This window comes from Ananas comosus, linkage group 5 (assembly GCF_001540865.1).
Source record: "Ananas comosus cultivar F153 linkage group 5, ASM154086v1, whole genome shotgun sequence".
In the NCBI taxonomy this organism is placed as follows: Eukaryota; Viridiplantae; Streptophyta; class Magnoliopsida; order Poales; family Bromeliaceae; genus Ananas; species Ananas comosus.
Window position 1 is genome coordinate 8,755,111 of NC_033625.1, and position 9,368 is coordinate 8,764,478.

The 9,368-nt window shown below is 33.7% G+C and overlaps 1 long non-coding RNA gene across 3 annotated transcripts; it reads right to left on the minus strand.

Moving 5' to 3' along the window:
• LOC109710506 lies at nucleotides 2,952–8,291 on the minus strand. Of its 3 annotated transcripts, none has more exons than XR_002216365.1 (4): nucleotides 8,271–8,291; nucleotides 7,065–7,167; nucleotides 5,264–5,330; nucleotides 2,952–3,210 (listed from the first exon to the last, which is right to left on the minus strand). It is a non-coding gene; the product is annotated as an uncharacterized LOC109710506 (long non-coding RNA). The 3 variants fall into 3 exon arrangements; XR_002216366.1 differs by having other exon boundaries at nucleotides 2,952–3,236; XR_002216367.1 differs by lacking the exon at nucleotides 8,271–8,291 and adding an exon at nucleotides 7,274–7,298.

Consider the following 9,368-nt stretch of genomic DNA (forward strand, 5'->3'; position numbering starts at 1 on the left):
CTTAATCTCGTTATACCATTTTGGGTGATGACTAAGCCTAAGAGGCTAAAAGGATTAAGCATGTTAGAACTAAAATCGTTTTAGAATGGATGACCCCTTTGAAAAGCGGGGCATCACATATCATTATACCTACAATATGGACCATAAATGCCCAATCCAACTACATAAACGGAAGGATTTTTAATTACAAAACGTCAGTTGTTTTAACTTCAAATTTTAAACTACTCATGACCATTCTAAAAATCAAGGCACCGTAAAGACCTTTGAGAGAGTGCAGTTTTATTTTGAGAAATATTATCTATACACTATATAGGGGCGTATATCTTCCACTCTTACATCATATTAATAATACCTCCATAGAAGTTTAGTGAATTAAAAAAATTATAAGATAAATGACTTAATATAAACCATAATAAATTAAAATGTAATATTTACACTTAAACTATTATAAACCATAATAAATTAAAATGTAATATTTACACTTAAACTATAAATAAGGGTATGAATAGCGTGGCTCTTTTATTTTATCTTACTGCAGGTATCAAGATGCCTATTCACATCACATTTGGTTTTATAACCGGTTTGGCAATTAACCAATAATAATAATCAATACATATAATAAAAGGGCAACCTTAAAGTACCACGCGTCGCCTCCCCAGCAACCCCCCCTCCTTCTCGGTTCCCAGGGAGGGGCGGGCTCTCTCTCTTTTTTTCTCTTTCTCTCTCTCCCTCCCTCTCCCTCTCCCTCTCCCTCTCCCTCTCCCTCTTCCTCTCTCTCTCTCTGTGCTCGCATGCCCGCCCCTCCTCGGGTTCGACCACATGGCAGGGTGCCTCCCCCCCCCCAAGCTCTGTCTCTGTCTGTCTCTCTCTCTCTCTCTCTCTCTCTCTTCTTCTCTCTCTCCTCTCTTCTTCCTCTCCCCACCACCCCCCCCGATCTCTCTCTTCCCTCCCACCCCCCCCCCCTTCCGGCTCTCTCTCTCTCTCCCCTTCTTTTCCTCCCCCTCTCCCGCGAGGGCGGCGAGGTCGCGGGGCAGGCGCGGGCGCGGGCAAGCGGTCGCGCGGGTCGTGTGCTGCGTCGGCTCTAGCGCGGGGCCGGCAGGCGCGGAGCGCGGGGCTCTGAGAGGGCGTGTGGGGAGCGGGCGGCACGGGCGTGCGGGGAGCAGGCAGCGCGGGGGCCCAGTGCGGGGGCCCAGTTCTTTTTCCTTGTGGGACCCACTCCTCTGTCTCTCTCTGTTTTACTTTCCTTTTTTTTCCCTTTTTTCCTTTCCTAACACTCCTTTTAGATGTCGTTGGATGCATACAGAAAATTTTTAAACTTAAATTAAATTAAATTAAATTTAATAATAATAAAAACCCCAAGCCCTAAGGAATATAATCACCGAAATATTTTTTATTTTGGAGAAGAAATAATTTCGTAAATACCTCCCTTATGTACTATAATATCGCTAATAGCTTCCACAATTTAATAATATCACATCACGCATGCTTTCTTAAATAGTCACAAATATCACAAACATATCTGGTGATTAAACTCCGCTCAAAATAGCCATTATAACTAGAACTAGGCTAATATACTATTAATAGTACCAAGTCATTGGTGCTTCCAAGTTTTTGGCTATTGGATTAAGAGATGTGCGGTTAGAATGATGTGGGCTCCCTAAGGTTGAGTGGGTGGTTGGTTGAATAGTATGATCTAACGGGTGAAAATGATCAAAAAGGGTAGATTTAACGGCGAAAAACTTGGTAGTACCAAGTGCTTCGTACTATTAATAGTATAGTAGCCGGACTCTTATAACTACAAAATTCTCATTTAACCCTTATCCATTGTATTGTTAATAACCCTTAAATTTTCTGTCGGCTCACATTCAAAACTTTTTTTAAAATGTCTCTAAATTTTTACTGATAATTTTCACCATCACGCATACATCAAATGAATAATTTAAATTTAAAGATTTGAATTTAAATTTTAAACTGTATTCAAAATTTGAAATAAAATTTCAAGTTGATTTCAAATCTAAGTTTGAATTTGAATATCAATTTCAAATTCATATTTTGATTTTGAATTTCAAAAGAAAATTTTGAAATTAAGTCTAAAAATAATTCAAAATCTAGATTTGAAAGTAAAATTAAGTACAAAATCTCAAGTAGGTCAAACTAACGTTTCTCTCCTCAAAAGAGTAATAGATAGAAATCAAAATTGAATTTCCATCTAAAATTTGAATCCCAAATTTAAAATTTAAATTCAAAAATAAAATTCAAATTGAAAGTTAAATTTGAACAAATCTAAGATTAAATTTTTAAATCCAAATTTGAATTAAAAAATTCTAATTATAACTTTTAAAACTACTTAGGAGTAAAATTAATATTTTAATTATTTAATAATAAACTAGCCAAGAAGTAAGATTAGGTTAACAGTGTGCGTTACAGTATTTATAATATATAACTCAATATATTGAAAGAGCCATACAAAGNCAAATTTGAATTAAAAAATTCTAATTATAACTTTTAAAACTACTTAGGAGTAAAATTAATATTTTAATTATTTAATAATAAACTAGCCAAGAAGTAAGATTAGGTTAACAGTGTGCGTTACAGTATTTATAATATATAACTCAATATATTGAAAGAGCCATACAAAGATAATTTAATATTTTTAAAGACATTTAAATATTTTTCCAGACATTTAAAATAATTTTCAGCTTTTGTGTAGTTATGAAATTGACCCTTTCAAAAAAACCAATAACGGTGACAATATTTAACGTGACCTTGTGTAGGTCTTATTTTACTTTATAGGACCTCTACAGCTTTCTATCAAAAGAAAAGACCCAGATTGTTGTTTCATCGTTAAGATAATAAATTCTTTTTACTTCACTTCTTCCATTCGGGAGAATCAACAGCTAAGAACACTAAAAAAGGGGGTCGAAAAAAAAAAAACAAAACAAAACAAAACAAAACAAAACACAAAAAGGTACTTTAGCTTGCTCTCGATGAAAATACAACTTGTCAGATATAAGCTCAGAAACGACTTGATAAGACCAAAGAGCATAACAACGGTTCAGCAGTAACACAAGTCAAAAATGTTCAGAACAGGGGGGAGGCGAAGAAAAGCCGCAGCAAAAGATAATAACAATAAATTCTTCCCCTATTAGGCACCGAAAAATAAAGCTCGATCAGAGAACTATTTCACTTGATCTTCTTCTTAGGTCTCAGCTGGAGAAAAGGAAAATATATTTGATCTGATCAAAAAGGGCAAACAAATGAGTCGTACACAGCAGATCAGAAGAAAGAATAGTAACTAAAAAGGCCAAACTAGACTCTTCAAACAAGCGTAATTCTTTCGGTAGAAAGATCATGGAGAACTCTAAAAGCACACTTCGCAATGTAAACATACACTTATGGGAAAATTTCCTCACTACCCTTCCAAATAGCTCTAATATCATAAATACCCTTTAAAATTTTGAAATTTCATATTTGCCCTCAAAAAACATAAAAATTTTCAAAAATGCCCTTATAACTATCATTCCGTCGTGTTTAGGCATAACAGATTCAAAATACCGAATTTACCCTCCAATGTATTTTCATCAATACCCTCACAAATTTTCTAAACATTACAAAATAACCCCTTAATTTGATATTTTTGATCAAAGTCTTCTTAATATTTTGTTCCTTGAAATTGGATTGATTTTCGTCAATTAAATTACAAATTTTATCAACCCATTGATGGTTCCAACAAATTTAATAATTTTAATTACTTCGTAGAAGTTAAAATAAAAAAAAAAGATAATATGTAATAGCTAACAGAGCAATTTAAGTTAAATAAAATTTTAAATGTAACTAACTAAAATAAATAATTAATAAAAGTTAAGAGCTAAATAGTACTAAAGAATATCAGCGAACAATGTTTGTTTAGATGTTAAACAAATAATGAACAAAAGTTAGGGGTTAAATAGTAAATCATATAATTAATATACCCTTCAAAAATTTCTCAACTCATGCACAAAATAAACATTTCAAATCTTAACCACTATTAGACCACCAACTCACTAAAATTAATATGACCTGAAGAGACGGAATATACGGTGAGAGTATTTTTGAAAGAAAGTATGTATTTAGAAAAGTGATTATGATATAACAAAATTTATAGGGGTATTTATAATATTTCTAAAATTTAGAGGGGTACGGATGAAATTAACCCTTCAAACAAATAGTGAACAAATTAAGGGTAAAATAGTAATTTCATATTTTAAAGTAGAATTAAAAAAATGCCAAAATGACGGAAGTTAGTGAAAATTAACGGTGGGGGCATTTATGAAAAAATATTATATTTAGAGGGGCATTTGTGAAATTTAAAAAATTCGAAGGGCATTTATGATATTTCATAACTTTGTGAGGGTACGAATGAAATTAACCCTACACTTATTATTCTTAGGGAAAACTTCAAATACCCCCTTGTGGTTTCACTTTTTCTAACTTTAGTACCCTGTGGTTTAAAGTGTATCAAGTTAGTACCCTGTGGTTTTGCACTTTATCACTTTAGTACCCTGTGGTTTAAAGTGTATCAAATTAGTACCCTATGGTTTCGCACTTGCTCACTTTAGTACCCTGTAGTTTAAAAACCACAGAGTACTAACTTGATACAAAAATAAAACCACAGGATACTAACTTGATACAAAAATAAACCACAGAGTACTAACTTGATACACTTTAAACCACAGGATACTAAAGTGAGAAAGTGCGAAACTACAGGGTACTAACTTGATACACTTTAAACCACAGGGTACTAAAGTTAGAAAAAGTGAAACCACAAGGGGGTATTTGAAGTTTTCCCTTATTATTATACATGAAAAAGGCAGTAGAAGAAATGGGGCCCCAAAAGGTGGTAAACATTTTCCTCTGAGGTTAAAATGCATGGAGAACCACCTTCAAGTACAGGCCATTTTAAAATGTATGGAGACCCACCAAGTATTAACAACTTTCTTTGTCTTAATACGAGTAATTTCTATATGAAAAATGAAAATATATGTCAAGTTTGATAGCACCTGAATAAAATTCAGCGGCCCTATCCAATTTTAGGTGTCTAAACAGCAGGTTTCAGTAGCTAAACTTTTTTATATTAATGTAATTACCAATCCCTCTAATGGAAAAAAACCCAAAACAAACACATGTTTAGAGGGTATCAAATAGAGATGGTTGATACTATTGAGGCGGCCTCCATACTCTTTTTTTCTTTTCCTTTTTAACCATTATTAGAGAAGGACCTCACCTGATTGCTGTGGCCGCATTTCTTCTTACGACAATTAACAGCTCGCGGGTGTAACCGCGCATAGCATCTGTAGAAGAAAAACTTTTTCCTATCAGCTCTGAAATCACAAAATTTAGATGAAGGAATTTACAATGTGTTAATGATTTGCACCGGGTAAAGAACTATGTTGATCTTAGTGGCAAACAAGTACAATACAGCGAAGAGATACAAGTTAAGACTCTTGATATGGAGCTGCAGAGTATTAAGTTTTCTATTTAGGAGGATTCTTTTCATATCACACGTAACAAAATTACGGTTAACCCTAATTTGATCCTTCAAGGCTTTAACTTTGACCTTCATATTTATTTCAGACGCATAGATTCAATTATAAAATTCTTGTTCCTTAACTTTGTTATGCATAACAATTAAGTCCTTTGGCAAGTATACTATAATGAAAAGCTGAAAGACCAGCACTAAATTAGTGACATGTTAAAACATAAAACTTGAGGAGAAAAATAAAAAAAGGCTTTACAGGCCAGAAATCTGGAACTGAATTGTTAAAATAGAAATAACAAAGATGCAATTGAAATTAGCATAATCTAAGGATCAAAGCTCGGGCCAAATTTCAGGGCCTATACATTTTGTAATTAACCAAAAATCAAAGGCAACAATTTCAACTGTAGAAACTCACAAAATAAAAAAAAAAATTAAATAAATAAAAAAACTTAAAAGGGCTTCGTGCCACGGAGGCATTATGCATTAGAAAGTGCATCCAACAAATCATTTCTCCGACAAACAAGATATAAGAGTATAAGACACACAAAGGTATATTTAAAACAGTCAATACGGCATCTTTAAGTTTATTACAGATGGAATGAACCAAAAACTAATAATCTTAGAATTGGTATGCAAACCCTAACGAAATCAACACATCTCATAAAATCGGAGATTTTGTATACCTCAAAGAGCAGAAATAATAGTTAAGAAATTGGCAGGTCAGAAATTTTAATATGCCTCAAAGGTTTAGCTCATAAGCTATACTTCGCACATCTAATTGATTCATCCCTCCTGCCAAAATAAAGACTCTTCGATTGTTTGAAAGTAAAGAAAATTTAGCTTACCTTGTAGGAACATAAATATCCTACAACTGAAATATTTAATCATTTCATTCGTTTTAGCACCTAACAATCTTCCTAATACAACCCAAATCTCAAATCCGTCTAACATAGCTAAAGCAATTGATGCAATAGATCATAAAATCCCCTCGATTAATTTCTAAAGAAATTGATGCAACAGATTATAAATCTCCTTGTTTAGGAAGTCATTACTTTCCATTAATCAGATAAGTGAAGCAAAATCATCAACTAGTGTATTTCTTATATTTGAAAGTTAACCGTAATTACTACTATTATCTTTTAGCATTTAAATAATGAGATTTAAGCTACATGAACAGCGAACGCCTAGTTAATCTTGAGTTAAGTAGTAATTCCAAGAGTCCAGTGCATTATATTTTCATTCGATTGAGAGATATATAATACATGTTCTACCGGTGAAAATCAACTGCAATAAAAATGAAAAGCAGATGACAAAGTCAAAGGTAGACTCAATTTCTGGCACCATGGGAACCCTATGGCACATTATTGGTCATAGAGGCGATAACCCACAGCTCCAATGTTGATTAGTTTTCTTTTCCCTTCTCTACCGATTTCTCACATTATCAAGATAATTTGGTGTAAAGAAAATAGAAAAAAAATCCAAATATCAATTATTCTTAGAAGAGGTTAAGAAAATAAAGAAATAAGCCGTGATTGAGATGGAATACTTTCTACAGATCATCTTGTCCTGGTTGTACTTCCGGGCAAGAGCCATAAGCGAGGGCTCAATGATCCCACCTCTCAGCCTCAGCACCAAATGTAGTGTAGACTCTGTTATTATTACCAAAATACAGAGTACATTACTCACAAACCTAACCAAAAAAAAAAAGAAAAACCACAAAAAAAAAATGGTAAAATGTATGAGCGGTCTCAGCACCATGCCAAATTGCTTAGTCATTATCAAGGATTAAAGTGCCGTGGCATAGGGTCGTGCCGGAAACTTGCCGGCATGGTACGGCATGATGCGTGCCGAGCCGTGCCTGTCAAAAAAATTCTTATATGCCGATACATAATAACATGAAATATTTATTTTCTTTAGCAACAAAATATTCTAACTATTAATTATGTCTTTTTATCACATCTTTTGAACTTTATTGAGGAAATTACTTACTAATTTAAAGAATAGAGGGTTTTGAGCTGTGCCATCGACACGAGGTCTGTATCGTGCCGGTATTTTGTTGGTACGGTACGGCACGGTGGATACGGCCCGTACCGACGGGCACTTCGGTACGGGCACTTAAAACTGTGGTCATTATATGTTTCAGTTAAACATGTTAGTCGACTTTCATATTTATTGCACTTCAGTTCTTGACCATTAAGAAAGTTCAACTTTTTATCACAAAATAACCCTGATTGAAGTAAATTGTGAACAAGTGAGTCATTTTTTTAGTTGGAGTCAAATGACTATTTCGTAAGAAAAGATAGCTTTGATTTTTTTTTTTTTTTTTGTTTTTGGGGGTGAAGAATCGGAGACTACATTACAATGTATGGCAAAGTACCAGAAAGTCATTTTTGCAGGTTAAGGAATAAAATGGTCATTTTGTAAGGAAAAAATAGATCTTTTCCCCCCCGTGGTAATGACACTACTTAACACCCGAATTTTTTATGAGATTCCTTTAGTCACGAAACTTAGCTTTTCCAACCGAGGCATTAAACTTTGATTTTCATTTCATTCATGTCACTTCTCTAATTTGGATTTTTTTTTTTTTTCCGATGAAGCAATGATGTGGCAGCTAATCGAAACAACTGCAGGATTAAAGAGCAATATACGCCAAAAAAAGTATGTTTATGAAAAAAGTACAACGACACGAAGAAGAGATCAAAAGAAATCGAAACATAAACCTACAAGTGAAGTGAAAAAGAAGAGATCGAACCTTTCTGGATGTTGTAAATATATTCATTATATATGTATATATTATATATTCTATATATTATATTTGAGCTCTATGCTTTTAAGTACCAAGTTATTGCCGTGCTTGTAGATTTTTGCCATTGGTGATTAAGGAGTATGCGGTCTGGATGATTGGGCTCTCTAGGGTTTTGAGTGGTAGTTTGGTTGATGTATAATTATGGTTGAAAATGATCGAGACGTAGATCTACGGTAAAACTTATAGCACCAATGCTTGGTGCTTTACAAGCCACCAGAGCTGGCTCTCTCTTCTTCTCTCTCTCTCTCTCTCTCTTCTCTTCTTCTTCTCTATAATTATTATATTATACTATTATATTATTGATATATTAGAGTTGAGCTAGAATATTCGATAGTCAACGAGCCGTTATTTACGATTTGTTTCGATGATTGGCTTCCAAATGCGATCGGCCTCCTGTTAAATATTGACTACATTTAACTAGCTAGATAATCAAATTTACGCACTGATATTGTGTTCTTTTATCCAGTCAACGTGAACAGAAAAATGAATGCGCTGAAAATGAATATTCTTTAAATATGATGGTTAGGAGTCTTGTAATCAAGATCAAGAGTATAGATCTTGTTTTAAATAGTTTAAAGATTTTCTAACAAAATTCAAGTGATTTGGTATTTTCACGCCGTTTAACAGACGAAAACGCCTGCTTATGGACCATTAAATTACTAATTTTGAAACCTTTGATCATTAGGCAATGATGTCGAAAGATTTGAATTTGATTTCTAAATTACTTAATGGTATAGATATGTTCAACGGAGCCGCTCGTCATTTGGGAAGTTATATCCGAACAATCGGTAGTACGGCTCGTTACTACGATCATTTGTCTAGCTTTTATATATATATTATTATTATTATTAATATATCTATATATTTTAATATATATATATCTTGGTGGCGTACTTATCATATGGTATAGAGCCCTTTGTACTTCTAGTTTGTCGAGCGTTTCAGTATGAAAATATGGTTCGGGATCGATAAGTGGTTTACGGTTAGGTGATAGTAGGCCCCTAGGTTGAGTGTGTGTTGTTGGATTGAATAGTTATCTACAGG